Genomic DNA, 20933 nt, shown 5'->3' on the forward strand with positions numbered 1-20933 from the left:
CACACACACACCCCTCAACTTTGATCACACTACACCAATGTATGCTTTTAGAACCCGTGAACTTTCAGTCTATCCCACAGCTTTATATGAGCGATAATCTGCACCTTCCCTGTCTTGCTCCCTTTAAATTTGTTTCTTCTTACTCATTCTAGAAGTTACATCATAGTTGTCACACTACCCCTAAGAATCTCTCTTTGTCCTCAAAGCCAGGCTATATCATGAGACACTTCATTGTCCTTAGGCAATCTAGTACAATAGTGCCCTACATTGTAATTCCCTTCTCCCTCTGGAATGGGCCTTTTAACTGTGGATTGTGATTTCCCATCTTTCCCCATCCATACTTCAGTACACAGCATTAATAAGTAGATTCAGATTGTGTGAGCTCAAGCTATCATTTTGAACCCACACACACACACACACACACACACACTAAAGCTCACTTATTGAGATATCTAATTATGTTCTCACTGTTAATTATGTTAGTCACCTATTGTTGTACAACAGATGATACCCCAAATTTAACAGCTAAAAATTGCAACAAGTGCTTTATTATTTCACACTGTTTCTGTGATAATATTTTTGAAACAGCTTAGCTGAGTGGATATGGCTTGGTCTCTGGGGAAACGATAGTCAAGACAGTGCCTAGGCTGCAGTCAGTGGCAGGCTGGTTGGAGTTGGAGTATCTCCTTCCAAGATGGTACCTTCACATGGTAGATGGTACGCAGCTGTCTAACTCATGGTCCCCTACTGAAAGCTGTTGAAGACTTCATGAAAGAGTAGTTGATTCCTTGTGCGTGCTCTAGAGAGAAGAAGAAGGAAACCAAACACTTCTTTTTATTTCTTTTTCATTAATTTATTTTTTCCATTTTTTTAAAAAATTGGGTATTTCAAATGTTATTCTCTTTCCCAGTTTCCTGTCCATCAAGCCCCTAACCCCTCCACCTCCCCTTCGATAAGGGTGCTCCCCTCCCCATTCAACACCCCCTTACCCACCCCAACCACGACAGTCCCCTACACCATGAAACTCAAGAATGACCAAAATGTGGTTGCTTCACTCCTTAAAAAGGGGAACAAAAATACACATGAGAGGGGATAAGGAGGGAAAGTTTAGACCAAACACTTCTTATAGCCAGTATGAACCATCATTCCAGCCACATTCTCTTCGTTGAAACCAAGCCATTAAATTCAGTCCACTCTCAAAGGGATGAAGCTGGGGCTCCATCTATTGGAGGGAAACATGTCAACAAATTTATGTCCTTAAAGAAAAATATTCCCATGTCCTTCCCCAACGCACAGACTTCAACTCTTGGGAGGGGGTGGAAGGAAACACAAGTATGTGATGCTGAGAAATAGGCAAAGTCTTCATAACTGAATGAGGACAGAGATAATAGTATCTGCCCTTGCATGCACACAAGGGCTCTCCAATAAGAGACACTGAGATGCCTACAGATAAGGTCACTCGTGACTGATAACAAGGAAGTTTCTATATCCTACTCCCCATTTACTAAGAGGATTCTAAAGGGCTGGTAAGGACAGCAAGACCAGGCCTACAATGCATCCTAAAGCCAGAAGTGCCTCAACTGCTTAGAAGCAATCAGCAACAACTTTCTAGGTATCTAGTCCATTTGTTATCCCCGCTCCTGCCCATTCTGATATATCTATGATAAACTCTCTTGAAATCCAAGCAACATTTTCAACAAACAACAACAGAAAGGCAAGAATATGGATAGAAGATAACTAATATTTCCTTATCCCTACTGTGTGCCAAGCAAAGGATACACACAATCTCATCTAATCCTCTAGTGATTACTCTTATTTCCACTTTACAGATGGAAAACAAATTGGAAACTTATGAAATCCTTCTTGTTTGCCAGGAGAGCAGAAAGATTCTGAGATATTCAATAAGTAGTCCAGGACCACATCAAGAGTGACAGGGGATTGTGGTGTTGTTGTTGTTGTTGTTGTTGTTGTTAATTCATTTTAATTGCTGTGACTCAAATATCTGACATTTATAACCAAAAGTAGGAAGGGTTTATTTGGTTTGCAGTATCACAAGGTCTGGTTTTCTGATTTTTCCTTCCATGTTTAACAGAACTGCATGCCAACTGGAGAAGGTGGTAGGCCAACCTGAGCACAGACAGGAAGAGACAAAGGACAAGATTCTTCCATGGACATCACTTGCCTTCCAGACTTACTTCCTCTAGGTAAGTCCTAACATACCAAAGCTTCCAAAACCTCTCAGAATAGTGCTATAAGTTAGACATCAACTTTTGAAACCTACACCTTTGGGCTAGGTATACTTTATATCCAAATACAAAGGGATAGTCATATACTACTATGCTTTCAAAATAATACACATACATACACACATATACACACACAGAGAGAGTATTACTTAGCATTTTGTTGCTGTGATAAAACACCATGACAAATATAATTTATAGAAGAAAGCTTGTATTGGGCTTACAGTTCCAGAGGAACAATGGTTTGGCACATCAATGATGTGAAGGCTTGCTTGAGGAAGCAGCAGGCATGGCAACCAGAACAGGAAACCAACAGCTTACATCTTGAACAATGCTTACAAACATGAAGTCGAGACTGAAAAATAAGCATGTGTTCTTGATCCAATTTTTTTGCTCCTGGGTGCCAGAACCTGGACATATTATCAAGTAGCCTGTTGATTTTAATCCAGACCTATAGCACTACTGGGCTCTTGCCATGTAGTCCAATCCCTCTGCACTGAGGAAGACACAAAGACACTCTCCATATAACATGGCACTCCCTTCCTGTAAGAGACTTTTCAATTCTCATCTTCTAGACGTCATCTAGTCCTGTCCAGTCCTATCTTTGTAGCCTCTGGAACTTCATGGGAAGAGTGGAGATCTCAAAGGAAGCCCCTGAGTCTCATAGAGAGCCATGGCTGCTGCGAGCAGAAACAGGAAAGCGCCACTGTGGAGCCAGTGTGTGGTAATTTGACAGGATTAAGAGGATTAATACATTAATGCATTATTAGTGCTTTTATAGGAGATTTTCTAGGAGTTGAGCGCTGTGATCCCTATGTCCTGTTATACGGCAGTAATTGCCTTAATTGGACAATTGTTGCTGATGGAAACAGACAGGAAACAGGCCTGATTATTGTATATCCTGGGGTTCAGAGTCTGGCCACAGATCCCCTACAAATCCAAAAGGCTTGGAGAAACTGAGTCAGGGCGTAGCCAGCCAAAGTTCTTGCTCAGCAGCAGGTAAAAGGCAAGTCCATACCCTGGAGCTCAAAAAAGTCTATGTGTGTCTCTCCAATATCCATCCTCATTCCTGCCTCAGCCAAGATGTCCCCTGCCCCAGCTTCCATTTCTACATCTGCCAATGTGAACAGTAATTATATCCACCTTATGATGTTGCCAGGGGAAAACAGGCAATGAGCCACTGTTGATGAACGTGCTTTGTTAATTGGACAGGCTTATGTTCGTGGGAGGGGGCAGGTTATGATTTTGTTGGATGGAGTGAGTGAAGAATTTTGCCTTTTGGTGTTTCTGTGTTGGAAGAGAATAATAACAGTTCCTGCAGGGAGAGTGGGTGGAATACGTACAAGGGTCTAAGAGACAGTCTTGGTCACAGGACAGCAAGGCTAGCTGAGGTTAGTTAGTTGTGGGAAAAAAAGCCAACATGCTACAGGATCCAGCATGGAGGCCCAGACATCTCAGCATCCCTCCTCCTTCCAGCGGAGAGGCAGGTCACACAGGAAGGCGCCCAGCAATTGTGGCTGTGGGCTCCTTAGAGTTTAATTTGCTTTGCTAATTAAGTGCCTGAGTCGGACTCCCCACTGGAGGTGTGAGTCTGTACCTTCGTGGATGAGAATAATAATAGAAGACTAGAGTCACAGCTTGGTAGGGTCCTGAATGATCTTTTACTAGAAACAAACAAACCTGATATCTTTTATCTTCTGACTAAATGTGTGTAGGCTGGGTACGGGAAGGAGGGAGTCAGGGAGGACCACACTTTGAATACAGGAAAGAATAGCCCAGGGGGATAGGATTGAAAAGCTAAGAGTAAATCGTGAAGATCAAGAGGCAAAGTAACAATGATGGAGGCTGATTCAACAGTTGGGCAAGGCAAAGTACAAATCCCAACAAGGAGGCATAGGGAATAGAAGTTATGCCTTTGTAAAGGGATTTGAGACACCTCGACTTGAAAGCTTAAGAAGGGAAAGATGTTATCTACTAACATTTTTGGTTCACCTCACTAGAGTCAATAAGGTCAGGTCCATTCTCTGTCCCCTCTGTGGTTATTGAAGTCACAGGGCGAGTTATGGCCCACATAGAGTCAATTATTGGTATGAAATCTTTCTTCTAATTTCTTCTACTCTGTCTATTCCAGTCACTGGTATCTGGTCCACTGACCTGCATTTCTGAATAGCTGCAGTAAGCCTGGTGCCTCTGGATAGCCTGAGATGGACATGCAACATAGTAAAAAAAAAAGCCTCTCACTGCAGTAAGTCTCTGAAAATTTAGAATTAATTTATTATCAGTACACAGCCTAGTCTATTCTAACTGATACCAAAACCTTTAAATGTTATGATTAGACATCAATAAATATCAACATAGCTATAGGACGGGAAGGCTACTAATAAGAGGCCAGAAAATAAGCTGGAGAATTTTTTCCAGTATGGAGGAATCCAAACTGGTGTATCCGACACCACAAGGTCGCAATTCTGTGACCCAAGCCGTTGACCAGGATGGTACTTTTATCAGCTACGATTATCTTATTTACATGGCCCTCACTTGCAAATACCTAATTGAATGCAAACATTGGAAATTGCTTGCCAAGTGGTTCATGCCAATCATATATCAACCAATACAGTCTCATCTTTTGCATAAAAATTACATACAAAGAAACTATATACAAAGAAACTCACCCTAACCAAGAAAGAATTCTCGCATGGTCTCAGTACATAAAGTGCCTGCTCTCAGGCATGTGTTTAGACTCAAAAGAATCCAGGCATGGACATAGAACACACATACATATATACATATATACATATATATATGAATACATACATATGTACAAAGATATACACATATATATTTATACATATATACATGCAAATACATACACATGTGTATTACATGTAAATACATAAATATATATACATATATTTTCAATGTATAATTGTATACATATATTTAATATATATGATATATATAAATTCAATATATAATTATAATACATATATTAATATGTATAAACTGGCCTCATATCCAGTATATATGAATAGATATTCAATATATGTAAATATAATTATATATAAATATATGTGATTTGACTGTAGTATAGAAGGGTAGAGACAAGAGGATCCCCAGAGCTCACTGGCAAGCCAGCTAGCTAATCATTGAGTGCCAGGTTTAGTGACAGACCCTGCTTCAGAAAACTAAGGTAGAAAGTGATCAAAAAATGTATGGGGTGTCAGCCTCTAGCTTTCACAGTCATATGAACACACATTAATATAATACACACACAAACACACCACATGCACACACACACACACACATACACACACACGACCAGAGAGAGAGAGAGAGAGAGAGAGAGAGAGACTTATACCAAATGGGAACACCCCAACAGCTTTGCCATTCACCAAATCCAGTACTATAGTTAATGACCCACCTATACACTTTTACAATATATTCAATATACTCCTCCTATTTGAACCTAGGAGAGGAACTCATTCACCACCCACCAATTTCTTCCTCACTACCATAATAGCTAGGCATGCACTCCACAACAAGCAGTAGCACCTCCATCTAAAAAGAAAAAAAAGTCCTATCCCAACTATGGGCTCCCCTGCGCTCCTCTGTTCTGAGCCTGATATGCTGCCCCCAACCATAAAAAATGGTAACTACTTTGGAGAGTTTGCAGAGAATTTAACTTTCACTTCTGGATCCAGATTCTTCAAGAGAGCAGCCCTGTGTGTTTTACATACATTAGTCACAGCGCACACAGCCCTGGATGTTGGCCATTGGAACTGGCCTCACATTTTAGCACTTGCATCTGGACCAGGCAGATAGAAACCTAGCTATAATGAGTTTGCCCCTTGTCCATGACATTTGTGCTTTGTAGGGGGGAAAATGGAAAAAAAATTAAATCCTAAAGTCTGTTTGCTTTCAGCACTGTAGCTGTGATGAGGTCTGGGAGTCTGACTAGGATTTAAACTTAGCTTCCCAGCCAGCCCAGGAGAGAATTTAGAGATGAAGCTGGCACTTTTCAACATCTTTGGCATTTTTATCAAAATTTGCATTTTTCCTCTTTCAACTGATAAAGTACCTGGCCTGTAATAAAGGCAGAACTCTCCGGACAACTGTTGATGATGTCTTCATTGGTGACTGAGCGTCCCTGTGTGGAGGCACTGGGTTACCTGTTTCATGCACTAACTCTTTCTCCTCTCCTGATTACTCTTCAAGGTAAGTGTGTGAATTTTAGGGGAGAAAAGACATTAGGAGATGCTAAATACTGAGAAATGCCAGTGATGGCACATGAGGTCAGGTTAACCAACCTATGTGGTTGCTCTCTCTCGCTCTTTCTATGTCTCTGTCTCTCTCTGTCTGTCTCTCTCTGTCTGTTTCTCTCTGTCTGTCTCTCTGACTCTCTCTCTCTCTCTCTCTCTCTCTCTCTCTCTCTCTCTCTCTCTCTCTCTCTCTTCCCCACCCCAGACTCTGTGTAAAAACAAGAGGTCAACCACAAGTGTTTTTTCCCTCAGTTGCTCTTTATTTAGGACTTCACAAAAAACCTGGAAGTCACCGATTTTGCTAGGCTGGCTAAGGAGGCTTTAGGGATCCATCTGTTGGGAAATCCCCTGTCTCCATCTTCCCAGTGCTAGGATTATAAAGGTGTGTTTAACACCAAGCTCATCTCCTTGATGTGGGTTCTGGAGACTGAACTCCTGTCCTAATGCTCATGACATAAGTGTAAGTGATTTACTGAGTCATCTCCCTAGCACCCAACCCATGTTTTCCCCTATATCATCCTACTTGTGATCCACTACATCTTGATAAAGTCAGTGTGACATACCACTATAGTATATAGTGAGAAGAAAATACACTGTAGATCCATGATCAAATGCTAAGATCATTATGCAGAGTTTTTTCCTTCTAAATGTTCATTTGCATACTGTGGGCAGGGACAAGATACAGTGATAATTATTGAATACTTGGGTAAAAGCATCATTGTAACTGGAGCTAAGATAAAGATCTACCAAGGATGGTAAGCTCAGTGTTATGACGAAGGTGGGATGGTAGGGAGTTCTGTCAACTAGTTTTTACTAGGTAGTAAGATAGGACCTCACTAAAGATGAGGTATCTAAAAAGAAAAGAGCAAACCAAGAAAAGCTAGGAGTGGAACAGGCCAGAAGAGAATACATCAGGCATAAAGGCATGGCTTAGGGAATTTCTCCAGTTGGTTTAAAGAGCAGAACAAAAGACCAGTGACTAGCTTGACTTAGTCATTCAAATATAGTATATACCGTGAATAAATATATTTTTATTTCATTCTAATTACATATTGAAATATCTAGGTAAAAAGGAAAGGAAGGTCAGAGGAGATAGGTACAAAGAGTCTAATGAGACATGAGGAGATTGGTAAGACTACCTCTGCAATCTGCTTGTTCTTGTAGGACAAATGGGCCACACCACCAGACAAAACAACTCATAAGGTTGTGTGGGCTCCAACCCCAGGAATCTCAGAGACTTGAGATCATCAGGAGTTTAGCCACTCCCTATCCATTTCTGTACCTGCTCTGGAACCTCAACACCCTACTGAGAAGACCACGACAGTCAGTCATACACCTGGATTCCTTCCCCATGCAAATAGAGCATCACTACCATCTCAAACTGAGCCATTAGGAAACATCTACCCCTAAATCTTACCCTACTCTTCAATGTTTATATAGTCCCTGTCCATAAAGTTGGCAAGTTATTTCATGAAAGATCATTTGAGAGTTTATTTTTACTGAGTGTAACACTTAGGGAAGAGTTCTCTCTCTCTCAAAGCATTCATCCCTGGACCTTGAACTCACCTGCCTGTCCAGGCTCATGACATTGATGCTACACTCTCTGATGCTGATGCTGGTGCTGCCCTGGTAGCTAACAAGAGACACTGAATCGCAGCCACCTGCATTGAGCAGGCCACCCAAACATTGCCATTTTCTCTTCTAAGAGCTGTAACACTTCCAGCATCTCATCTCCCTGTTTGCCCAGGTCCTGGTTTGCCCTTCTGACAGACAGAGAATGACAGTTCTCAAAGTTAAATGCTAAAAATTATTCTAGGACAAAGAATAATTTTACCAATGAGAATGACTATGATATAATAGCTGATCTTGGGGCCAGATAAGAAACCTATGACTAGAATGTATTTGTTTGTGTGTGTGTGTGTGTGTGTGTGTGTGTGTGTGTGTGTGTGCATGTGTGTGCTTGTGTTGTATTCACAAATTTATAGATACATGTGCATGAGTGTATGAAGGTTGTAGTTCGGTGTTGACTGTCATCCACAGTCACTCTTCACTTTGTTTGGACACAAGCTGTTTCGCTGAACCTGATACTTTTTAAGTGGCTTAGTCTGGCTGGCCAGCAAGCCCCAGTGAGGCACCTATCCCAGTGTACATATTCCCTGTCACTCCCAGACTTCTAAGTGTTCAGGCAAGAGGCTCAAATTATGGAGGGAGAGAGGGAGGGAGAGAGAGAGAGGGAGAGGGAGAGGGAGAGGGAGAGGGAGAGAGAGAGAGAGAGAGAGAGAGAGAGAGAGAGAGAGAGAATGTGTGTGTGTGAGAGAGTGAAGACTCCATCAGAAAGTACAATATATGAAGAAAAAAAGGAAGAAGGAAGAAAAGACTTATGACTGTCCTAGGCACAGGAAGAGGTGAAAAAAAAAGAATTCTTCCAGTTTACAGACTACATCATCCATCCAAAGAGCAAGTTTGGAGATGTAGAGGTACCAACCTAGATAGACACTTGCTCACAATACAGATGGTAGTAAGTTCCAGGCAGACACAATTCCAAACAAGCCCCTCTGAAATGGATGGTGGCAAGTTCAGGAGACAGCAAAGTATGGGATTGAGGGGTGGGGAATAGGTGAGGACACAGCAGAACAGGTTGGGTAACTTCAGCCACAAAGAGTGAGCTAGACTGCTGCTGAGATTGCGGCAGCATGGCCTCCATTGAATGGAGCCCTCCGAGGAGTTTCTGCCACAAATGGACTCACCTGACAGTGGAATGAGTAATGAGTTCATTAAACCTCCAGTATCTGTTCTGAAAAGAAGATGAATGTGGCAGAGAAAGGCGAGGTTCGTGCCAGTATCTGTGTGTGGCACCCACAGCAGCCCTGAACCCTGCTTAAAGAGGCCACCCTGTTTTGAACCTCCTGTGGCTACCCAGACCCTTCAGTCTAAATCTTCATTATGGCATTCAAGGCTTTTCAGGATCTGATTCATGATGATGTCTCAGAGTCCAAAGTATACCACTCTCATCCCCTACTGGGAAACTGGCTCTCCCTAGAGGCCTGGAAGATTTCTACTAACAATTTCATGAAGCAGCATCTGATTCAAATGTCCTTTTTCTCTCCACAAATGAGCACAGGTGATAAACTCCTAGCCATTCCCCTGCACCCTGCTACAGGGCTGCTTCCTCTGTGAGATATCTCCTGGATACAGAGATGACCCTGCCTTCTCAGTGATGTTTGTGTGTTAGAAGTCCTATTATGAAATTCACCACTGTGAACACCATTAAAAGGTAGGAAATCCTTGTGTCAGGGTGTTAGTGGTTTCTATATCCAAGAAGCTAGTCTGAAATAGGAAGGTACAAAATAAGATGTCAGAAATCTCAGAACTCTGCATGGAAATTCTCCTGAACCCAGGTTTTCTAGGACTATAGATGCAGATGAAAATGTACAATTTCTAGAAGAGAATGAGCTGATGTTCATTAAGTGGTTTCAAAGTTACCTTTGAAGTGTGTGTAAGACATCAGAGGGTAAGAGGGACTCTGACTTTTAGATGAATGAGTCTTGGTCAACCTGACCCAATCCTACTTCTGACCAGTAAACTGTGTGTGTGACCCTGAACATGTGACCTCTCTTTGCAGCTTTAGTCTTCTCACACTGGAACAGAATGATCAACTTTCTTATGCTGTAGGGTAAATGAAAACAGAAGTTCTGAGTGTGCCCGTTACACAGAGTCCTCAGCAAATGAGTCATTTGTGGGAGGTGCCCAGAGACAAAGCTGGAGCTTGTATATGTTATTAGTAAAATAGCCTGCTGTTCCTTTTCCTTTTCTTCTTCATCCTCTCTTCTTCTGCTCTTCCCTCTTTCTTTTTTTTTTCACATGAGTTTCATGTACCAGGCCATGTTGGAGGAGAGGTTAAGTAATAATAGCAATAGGATTTCCACTGTTAAGTAGGCCAGTAAGTTGATTGGTTAGGTGGTTGATTGGTTAGCTGACTGGTTGGTTGGTTACTTGGATGGCTGGTCAGTTTGTTGGGTCTTTGGCTATCTGATTGAATACCTAGTGAATCTATGTACTGGATAGCCAACTGGATGGTTGTTTGATTGGGAATGCGGGAAAAAGAGAAGGGAAGAAAATATTCAGGCAATAGTTGAAAAGACTAGACATTCTTCAAGGTATACTTGCCAATGGAGACTACCCAGGAAATAGCCAAAGTGAGTTTAGAACAAGGTGGTTTTCTTCCCTTCTCCTTGCACTGACAGTCACCTTTATGGCTACCTCTGTGCTACAAACCCTTTGTAAAATCCACTATAGTACAAGAGCGAACGTGAGAGAATTCAAGAAATGGGCCTAAGATCCATACCTTGAAACAGGAAAATGCAGATAGAAAGACCAGGGAGAAAGTGAGCTGACAGTGTAAGCAGAAGGTCAGATATCACTACTTCAAAGACCATGGAGAATATGACCACCAGTCCACCACACAAGGCACACAGATGCACATGCACATGCACATGCACAAGTGCAGCTCCAGAAATACAGATTCCCCGAGGCAGGCTGTGGATATTCCCTACATCAGGCAAAGAGTCTCTAAACACTCTGCTGTCACTCCTAAGGAGCAGAATGAGTGGCTGAAGAATGAATTCAATGAGAAAACAGCTCTCAGCATGATATTGTATACAAACCAGTAAATGACCATTGTAGCCTGGAGTCTAAACAATGGGTTGGAACTTGAGTGGACTCTGGAGGGCTATTCTATCAAACCCTCAGATGTTCTAACAACACATCTCACACTACCAGGACCTGTAGGCAGCCCTGCACACTTTCAGAACCTGGGTACCAATAGCTCCTCCAGCAGTCCAGCTAACAATGAGACAGCTCAGGCTGTGACAGATCTGCCTCTAGGTTTGAAGCTTAGCTTCCTCTGTCTTCCCTGAACTAGTATATTATCTTTCACTTAATAAGAAAGTTCTTTCAGTATGTTTGTTCTTTCAGGCTTCATTTCTTTTTTTTATTTCACCTAAATTATGGAGACTTCCTCAGTTCCAGCTGTACAATTATTCTCTATCATCATCTTCTTTTCCTCCTCCTCTGCTTCCTCCTCCTCCTCTCCCTCCTCCTCCTCCTCCCCCTCCTCTTCCTCCTCCTCTTCTTCCTCTTTCTCCTCCTCTTCCTCCTCCTCTTCCTCCTCTTCTGGCTTTTAAAAAGACATCATTCAAATTTATTTAAAAAAATATTAAAATCTTTGGAGTCCAGCCAAGTTACCTACAACCTTTTACAATTGCAGCTAGTAACACAGTCCACATGCTTTCATATAAAACTATGCAGCGCTATAGTTTTATACACTGTCACCATTCCAAGTGCAGTGGCACTTGACACTAGAGCCTTGAACTCTGATCACAGGACTAGCCTTCATTTACTGGGTGACACTGAGCAAGCCCCACATCATCTTTGTTGTGAGTGAGTTAACTTAACTTACAGAACCTAAGCCAGTATCTTTCAGAATAGATAACAAGGTTTAAAGAATATCCTGGACTGATTTTTTGGGAGTGGTATATGTCCTTTATTTGAAGTGATATGAGCAAGGAGATATTTAGTCCCAGAAACAAAAAGCCTGGAATATGCTTGATAAGGATGGGTGGACATTTGTATCCATCCATCCATTGCTTCAGTCAACATGGAGAATGACTTGAAAATAAATGCTAAAATGAACATGTGAGGCAAATACAGGGCAGCACATATGCAAAGTATCTTTGATGGAAGGCACATCTGAAACTCCTACCCTGCATATCAGTCAGGATTCTCAAAAAAAAAAAAAAAGTAGAACATACAGTGCCTCTGCCTTGCAATGGCTGTGCATAAATTTCTTCCTGTTTTGTTACATTTACTTATTCACTAGGAGGGGAAGTGCATATGATGGCTCACAAATGGAGGTCAAAAACCACATTTACAGTAGTCCTGATTCTTTCCTTATACCATGGAGGGCCCAAGGATTGAATTCAGGTCATCACACTTGGCAGTAAGCTCTTTGATCTTATGATCCACCCCCGCCAGCCCCCTCAACCATTTATGATGGTGTCAACTTCCCCATATAGCCACTGTTCTCCACTGTCCTTGATAAGTTACATAATATTCTCAATAGCTTATAGTGAAAAGGCCTTGTGTTGGATAATTTTGCCAAACTATAGGTTAATGTAAGTCCTAGGCTGGGTCAAGCCATGGTAGTCCCTAAGTTGGGGATTAAATGAATTTATTATTAGTACTTAAGTTATTGGGGTGTATTATAATAATTTGCTTGAGACTGTACATCCTATCATTTCAATTTATGTATTTTATATTGTGTTTAAATGTATGTTTACAAATGTATAAGAAAGTACTTGTTTCTTATGTAGTTATGGAAGCAAGAAACCCTATCATTTGTCACCAGCCAACCAGAGAAAAAAGGAAGCCAGTGGTATAAATGGATCTGAGTCCAAATGCCTGCAACCCAGGAAACTATGCTGTAAGAGTCCAAAAGCCCAACAGCATGGAGTTCTAATGTCTACGTCAGGAGAAGGTGTGTATCCCAGCTTATAAAGACAGTGAAGTTTCCCATTCTTGATCCATTCTTTCCAAGCCCTCCATGTACTGGTGACATCCACCCATGTTAATATTTTGTTGCCCAGAGAGTCAAATGCTGATTCACTTTGAATACACTCTGCTGCTGCACACAGAAATAATATTTTCCAAGCACTTCAGTACTCCTACCTCAGTCAAGTTGACACAAAATATCATAGCCTGTGACCTGGTCAAGTCCACTGCTTCTCTCCCTTGGTTTAATCTTCTATGGATGGACATAGCAGGACCATTCTGATATTAATGGTGATGACATAGGAGAACATACAAAAAAGATGCTTATTGAAGATCAGCCTCAGTCCTTTTACCCTATATGAATGATACATACAATTATGTGTAAAATTACACAAATGTAGACTGTAGAGGGCATAGCTCAATTGAAGATGCTTACCCTGCAAACACGTGTTCCTGAGTTCAAACACATGAAAAACCATAGGGCATGGTGGTACATGCTTGTAACTCCAGTTCTAAGGACATTAGCGAGCCATGCTGGTTAGTAACTGCCACCCAAGGAAAAAAATCCTATTTCAAAGGGAAGTGATATATCTGAGGATGACACTGGAGGTTGTCCTATGGCCTAAACACACACACACACACACACACACACACACACACACACACACACACACACACACTTTTGTAATTATGCAATTAAATTTAATTACATAAGCTCACCATTTATTGAGCAATTTATGTCAGGGTTTATGTAAGAGGAACCCAGAGCCAGTAATGGCAGGGTCGAATCTGGTCTCCCTTTCTTGCCTATGGAATACCTTGGGCAAGTTACTCAGTTCAAGTGACCCAGCCTTAGATATCATGTCTGAAAAATGGCCATAGAAGCAATCATTCTATCTCCTGGAGAACTGTGAGACTTTTGGTTATTAAGAATCACAGAAATCTGAGCTCTGAGCAAATCTGCTGTGAATTCAAGTTGCTCATCTTTTAGTACTCAAAGGACCCCCTCTTCCTGGTGTTGGTTGGGTACAATAGAAAGACATGATGTCAAATTCCAGCTTTGTTTTACTTACTCATTATGTGTCTTTGTGTGAATCATGTCTCTGAACCTCTAATTACTCATCAGTAAAATAGAAATGAAAACCTCTACCTTGTAGCATTTGGCCTGGGACATAGACAGTGTGATTCTAGTTGACTTAAAGCACAACTCTGAGCCTTGCTCTGCTTCTTGGTACCATAGGATGCTACATATCCTTCCAGAGAGACCACATGGACAGAAGCACAAGAAAAAATAGCTATTCTCATCAAATAGATGTACCCAGTAAAGTTGGTTTTGCCCTAACTAGTTTTCATACTCGCAGAGCCTAAGTTGAAAGGACACTAACCCAGACATAGAGTTAGTTATCTTGTATACGAAGATCAACAATCCACAGGGTCTATTCAGTCTATAAGCCTAGGAGAGGGAGAGGGACAGGAAGAGGGAGAGGGACGGGGAGGGGAAAGGAATAGGGAGAAGGAGAGGGACGGAGAGAGGGAGAGAGAGAGGCAAATGGATGGGGAGGGACAGGGACAGGGACAGGGAGAGAATGAGAAAAACCCATTAAGACAAATACCTTGTTCTCAGATACTGAGCTATTTTTATCAGGTACCCATGCAAAGGAGATGATCATAGCACATGTGTCACCCAGTCAGGATCCAAAATTGTTATCGTAACAGGGAACTGAGGACCCAAAAGAGGTAGAGAGGCTGGAGTCCATGAAAACCATGTGTACTTTCTCAGTGTTTCAGGCTTCACCAGCCCCCCTCTACACCACTGTCTTCATTGTCACAAACTAAAGATGCTTTCACTTCTACTCTCCTTTACCACCCAATAGCTCTTTTGCGTTGCACCCCAGAAACAGTATCCAAAAGTTTTGTTTAATACTAGATCTTACCAAACCTCTTCACAGATATTTCCCACACTTTGCAGCAGTGCTGCTGCAGGGGCAAAAGTATGTCTTGAGGAGACCCAGTTTCTCCAGATAAGCATGTTGCCTAGACACACAGGTAATGGACTCCTGCTACAAACACACCTGTTCTGCAGTGCTACAGTTTTTCAGCTGTTATTTTGAATCCAATTTCCCTGTAACATAGTATCTATCCCCTAGCATTCCACTATACCAGGGAAAGAATGATTTCCCTAGCAGTTCAGCCAGAATAACTATGTGGTTAGCAGAGAGTGCTGGAGTTGATGTGAAAAGCATGGTCCCCAACAACCCCAGTAAACCATGTTTAGCCACTCATTCTTAATAAGCCAATCAACAAGTAATAGCAGAATGCAGATTAAGGGGACTTATTTAATGTGTCCCAAGTGTCCCATAAGAATGTCCTCATCTGTTTCAAGTCAGGTACAGGATGATGTTTTCTTCAGTATGTGCCCACCCTCCAGGCACAGTGACAGACATTTCATTTGTTCATCTACTTATTTATTTATTGTTGTTCTGGAATGGAGTCTAAAACCTCAGGAATTTTAGGTAAGTCCTCTCCCACTGAGTTGCATCTCCATTTCTTGTCACTTGTAGCTATCGGCAGTAGTAACAGTGTTCCCAACACTGTTCTCCTCCTTCTTTTAAGAGTTGATCTTTGGAGTTGGGAGGTGCCATCCCATGCTTCCAAAGACTCATGTCATGTAAGGTATAAGGATGACACAAGATTTTCCAATTAAGACTTCCCAAGTTAATTAAAGCCACTGAGCATTGCAGTTTCACATAGATCAGAACTTGGAGAATTCACCCTCCCTGTGTTCTCTTTCTCAAAGTTTATTGAAAAACATATTTTCCAGATCCTCTTGCATCTTTAGGGCATTATGCCTCACTAATACAACATGGACACAAGAGATGTGTATACCACCATCTTGTGCAGCCACCAAGGAATGAATGCTGTGTCTTCTCCATCATTGAGTCTGCTTGGTGAGTGAGATAAAATACTTTGGCATAGAAAAGAGTAGAGGCAAAAGTGAAAGAAGTATGGGTCCTTGAGTGACAGTGTAGAACAGAGCAACCTCCGTCCCAAATGGGACTGTGCTGTAAACAAAATATAAGCTTTGATTCAACACCAATCAACTGAATTGTTGAGTTTTTTTCAATAGCCTAAGTAAACAAAAGAAGCAACACACACACACACACACACACACACACACACACACACACACGAGAGCGAGAGAGAGACAGACAGACAGACAGACAGACAGACAGACAGAGAGACAGACAGAGAGCTATTTATGTTTCTCTGATACATAGAACACTAATAGATAAGTTAGGGGTAGATGATGAACTGTCTTTTATGTATCAGTATGCTTACAACAGAGAATGTAGCATACTAAAAAAAAACCCTGTCTTAATAACTAAGACAAACTACTCATGACTCCCAAGTTTGATCTTCGTCACACATAAGTACAATCATCACACACACACACACACACACACACACACACACACACCTACACAAAATAGTTTGTATATACAAATAGTGAAGAAAAAGTCTATGGTAATCATACATTATTTTTATAATATTAAATGCACATTTAAACGCAAACCAAAAATAAGAAAAAGTTAATCTAGCCATGAAATAAAACTGTCTAGTCTTTACAGGGTTTTTCTCTTGTGTTAATCCTTTAAAGGAAGCGACTCTTCTGGATGGTGAATGATGGTCTAACCAATGAAAAATGACTGTACCTTGTCTCACAATTTCAGTCATCCCAAGAACATGACAATTCCAACACAGCCCTATAATGGCCAATTTGTACACAGCGACTTTAGAAACTCAGATTCCCATCACCTGTTAATCAAATTGGATTTGGATAACCAAGTTAGGGTTTCTTGCTGAGCTTTCTCCAAAAGCATCCGCTCTCCCGCTAGCCACAGCTCCCTCACTCAGCCCCCTCTGTTTCTGCTCTACGTCTGTTTATGTCTTCCTGGTTATCAATTTCTTAATGATGTTTTAACGAGATGCCAGTTATGCATGCAAATTGGGAAGAGGCGACATTGAGAGATTGCTACCTGGTGGTAAATTTATTAAAATCAAGGCAGTTTTAATAAGTTCCTTGCATATGCATCCGCCTCCATGTCTGCAATATTAGTTTGCAATTTTTTAGCGTCCTTATTAAAACAAGTGATTAGGGGAGTATAATGTAAAGTCATGGGAAGGAAATCTAATTGTCTCTTTAGCGTTAGTCTTGTTCTCTAAAATAGAGAGTACAAGAGTAAATTACGTTTTTTTCCATCATCCAACTTGATCTATTTCTTGCAGCCATCTCCTTACATCTTTCTCTTCATAGTAGCCATTTGTACCATCATGGCTATCATTTATTAAGTACCTAACTCAAGATCTCATAGCTAGATGATAGATAACAAATTCAATTCCTTCAGTGTCTGAGGCTTCTATTTCGTCTTCCCGTCTTCTCTCTTTTTCTTCTTTTGTCAGTCCATGCTACCCTGTTTCCCTTTTAGCTCCTGTTCTTGTTCTCTTTTTCTCCTTCCTGATCTGCTTTCCTCTTCTTTCCCTTTCTTTCCTCTCCCTTCTTTCCATTATCAACATCTCTATCTTTCACCCCGTTGAAAGTGGATCCACTGCTGGAGTTACACGCTGCTGTATGGTGCCTGATGAGGTGCTACAAACCCAGTTGAGGTGCTCTGCAAGAGCACTGCACGTTCCTAACTACTGATCTGTCTCTCCAGCAACAACACAATTTTTAAAACCCTCAGTGACTCCAAACAAAACTCAACTTTTCTTCCTATCATTCCAGACACTCAAATTGTTCTTTAAACAAACAACACAAGAGTCCCAAGCTTTTGCTACCTCTGATATTTGATACCATAAGAAGAAATCTCCAGAAAGTAACACTTCTCATCTCTTCGGTCCTTGGCTGTTATTGCCCCCAGATACAAAAGATGTGTGCAGTTCAAGCTCATCCTTCAATCTTGGATAAAAGCATCTGCAGGAACTAGGTCCTCCCTCTACCACTGTGAGGTAGAGAGGTCTCCCTGGATCAAAGGCTCTTGATTAGGCAGCATGTGGACCTTGGAAGTAAGCCACATACCCTAATTTCAGCTTGAATGGTAATAAAGGCAATATCTTGGTTTTTTTTTTTATATTACTAAGCCTTTGCTTGATTTCCCAGCCACACCAAAACTTGAACATACAAGTGTTTCTCCAGGCTTTTCTTCATTAATCACTTAAAAAAAGAATGAGTTCCACCAAGTTGAATTAGTGAATATTCTTGAGTCCACTCCTTCCCATTTCTACCTCAATTGTGAATCCCTAGTCTAGGATTCTCCTCTCTCACTAGATTCATCAAGATATCCTTCCAGCACCTCTGCCTCTATCTCTTATGTCTCCTGACTCAAGCTCCCTAAACAGCTCTAAAGTGAAGAGTTTTCTCTAGCTCATATTTAAATCTGTCAGTTTTGGCTAATAGGAATCTTGTGGCAAGGATAGAATTCTGCGTTTAAAACACTCCTATGACATCACTGACTAGCGATCATTCTGCCTGGATCTAGGACAATGCACAGCATATATTAGACAATCAGCAAAGCTTTGTTAAGTGAGTTGTTGTTTCACTGGAAAAATTACTGAATTCATAGCAAAAAGTGATAAAAGTCAGTCAGGTTTGTCGGTTGCCAACTTAGTCTTAGCAAAGTCACTTTTCTTCTGAGACCATGTGTCCCAGATGAGGAGTGGGATTGTATTATAGCGTATTTATCAAGGATAATAGGTTCAGAAATTTCTACCTGAGACTAAATATCAAAACTCAGGTTCTTCAAGGATTTACTTCATTTTCAAAAGAAAGACCTCATCTTCAATTTGAATCATGGGAGAAGTATTTAGAGAATCGATTTTTATATGAAAATTGCCTCTAAATAGCTGCAGCTTTGTTCTCGGTCAGGCATTTGTGATGGTGCAGCTCCACTTCTATTTGTACTTGATTTGGAGCTGCTCTGTGTACGCGTTGCATAAATTTGATTTTTATGGAATTTTTTAATGTTTGCCAACAGTATTCTTTAATTTGAACTGTCTTTTGGTTTAAATGTCAACCATTAAATACACAAACTAGCCACTCAATCTGCCACATATATATATATAGTCGATTCTTCATTTTGTGTGAACTCTAAAATCAGTTACACAAAAGCCAAAGCAACAAAGACAATCTGACTGGGAGCAGGGTGGCTTTAAAGAACATTCCCCATGTAGTACCTGGCCATAGCTTTTTATGCGATATAGTTTTGTGCAACCCAAGATAGCTTCACATTCTCCATGGAGCAAAGCAAAACCTTAAACTTCAAATGTGAGTGGCTTCGTCTCCTAGGTACCAGTGTTACAGGTATATACCACAGTACCAGTGTTATAGGTAATACAGATCAAATTCTAGTCCTCATGCATGCTAAGCAGGCATTCTACCAAGTAACCTATATCCCATGTCCTAGTCCCTTCTTTTAACCAATGAAAAACTAGAACTCAGAGAGGGAAAGAGATTCACTCAAGATTAAACTGCTAAAAATAGAGGCATATCTTGGGTGAAAATCTGAAACTTCCCCTTCATGCTTGTCTGTAACATCTGAATATTTCTCCAGAGATATGGACTGGTATTTATATGTATCAGAAAGAACACAGCATGTGTTTCATGGAATGTGGAGGTCAAAAGCAAGTAGCCACGTAGTCTGTGGGACCTGACACCAACATATCTTTGTTTTATTTATTTAAATTGTGTGTGCAATTGATATTCTTATCTTTAAACATAATTCTCATCCTAAGGAAAGAGTCAGTCTTCTCTTTAAATGTTGAATGGCTTTTCCCTTTGCTTTCCATATACAAAAGGAATCTCTCTCTCTCTCTCTCTCTCTCTCTCTCTCTCTCTCTCTCTGTGTGTGTGTGTGTGTGGTGTGTGTGTGTGTGTGTGTGTGTGCACGTATGTGCACATGCGTGCATCTGTGTTGTGTGAGAATTTCTACCCTGGGAAATTTATGCCCCTGGGGACTTGTAAATCACGTCTATTCCTTTCTTATAACTTCCCCAAAACAAAGCAAAGCTTCTCTCTTGAGAATCAATGAGCTTTTTTTTTTGTTTTGTGACATACTATAAATGACAATAACATCAGTGACCCTATGTAGTCATATTGAAAACTCTTCACCCAGGATGAATGATGGCTTACTTCTCCATGCCTGCTTAAGTGCCCCTTTTAGTTAATCTCCTCAAGCCTTTATACTCACATATTCAGAGATTCAAGGTCATATAAAATTAGAAAAGATGGCATAAATGACTAGGAAGAAGAGTTGGGATTTAAGATGGGGGTGAAAAAACCCTTTCTAGGCCATCCTTTTGTGAAGGAATGTCACTAGTAAACAAGCCTGATCAAATTAACTCTTGTTAAGTAAACACAACTGATTTCAAAATGATGGTGGCAATTTTGTTCAGAAGACCTCTTTCTACAACAGTGTATGCGAGTGTGTACCTTTGTGTGCATGGAGTATTCTGTGTGTCACCTTCAAAAGAGCACCCACCTGCCTTGAGATGGAGTCTCTCTTTAGCCTGAAGCTAACCTACTAGGTTAGGCTGTCTAGCCAATAACCCTTCAAATTTGGAATTTACTAAAATTATAAATACGTGTAACCACACCTAGTCTCTTTACATGGGTTCTGGTGGTGATCAAATGCAGTTCATCATGCTTGTAAAGCGAGCATTTTACTGAATGAGCCCTGCCCTCATCCCTTTCACAATGACTTATTTCAGCATAATCTGGGCAAATAACGTTATATATCAGAGCTTCAATAACGTTATATATCAGAGCTTCAAATTCTCTGCTTAAGGAAGTGATTGTGAGAATTTGAAAATACCACTTTTGATTATGTCT

At 40.9% G+C, this 20933-nt stretch overlaps 1 long non-coding RNA gene across 1 annotated transcript in view; it reads right to left on the bottom strand.

The window, feature by feature from the left end:
* Positions 1-517: 517 nt before the first annotated feature.
* Positions 518-20933, bottom strand: part of LOC120102899 (uncharacterized) — an 82317-nt gene continuing 61901 nt past the window's right edge. The window contains exon 4 of the long non-coding RNA XR_005504806.2: positions 518-799. This is a non-coding gene — a long non-coding RNA (uncharacterized LOC120102899). The remainder of the gene's footprint in view (positions 800-20933) is intronic.

The sequence above is a fragment of the Rattus norvegicus genome, chromosome 5 (genome assembly GCF_036323735.1).
Source record: "Rattus norvegicus strain BN/NHsdMcwi chromosome 5, GRCr8, whole genome shotgun sequence".
Lineage (NCBI taxonomy): Eukaryota > Metazoa > Chordata > Mammalia > Rodentia > Muridae > Rattus > Rattus norvegicus.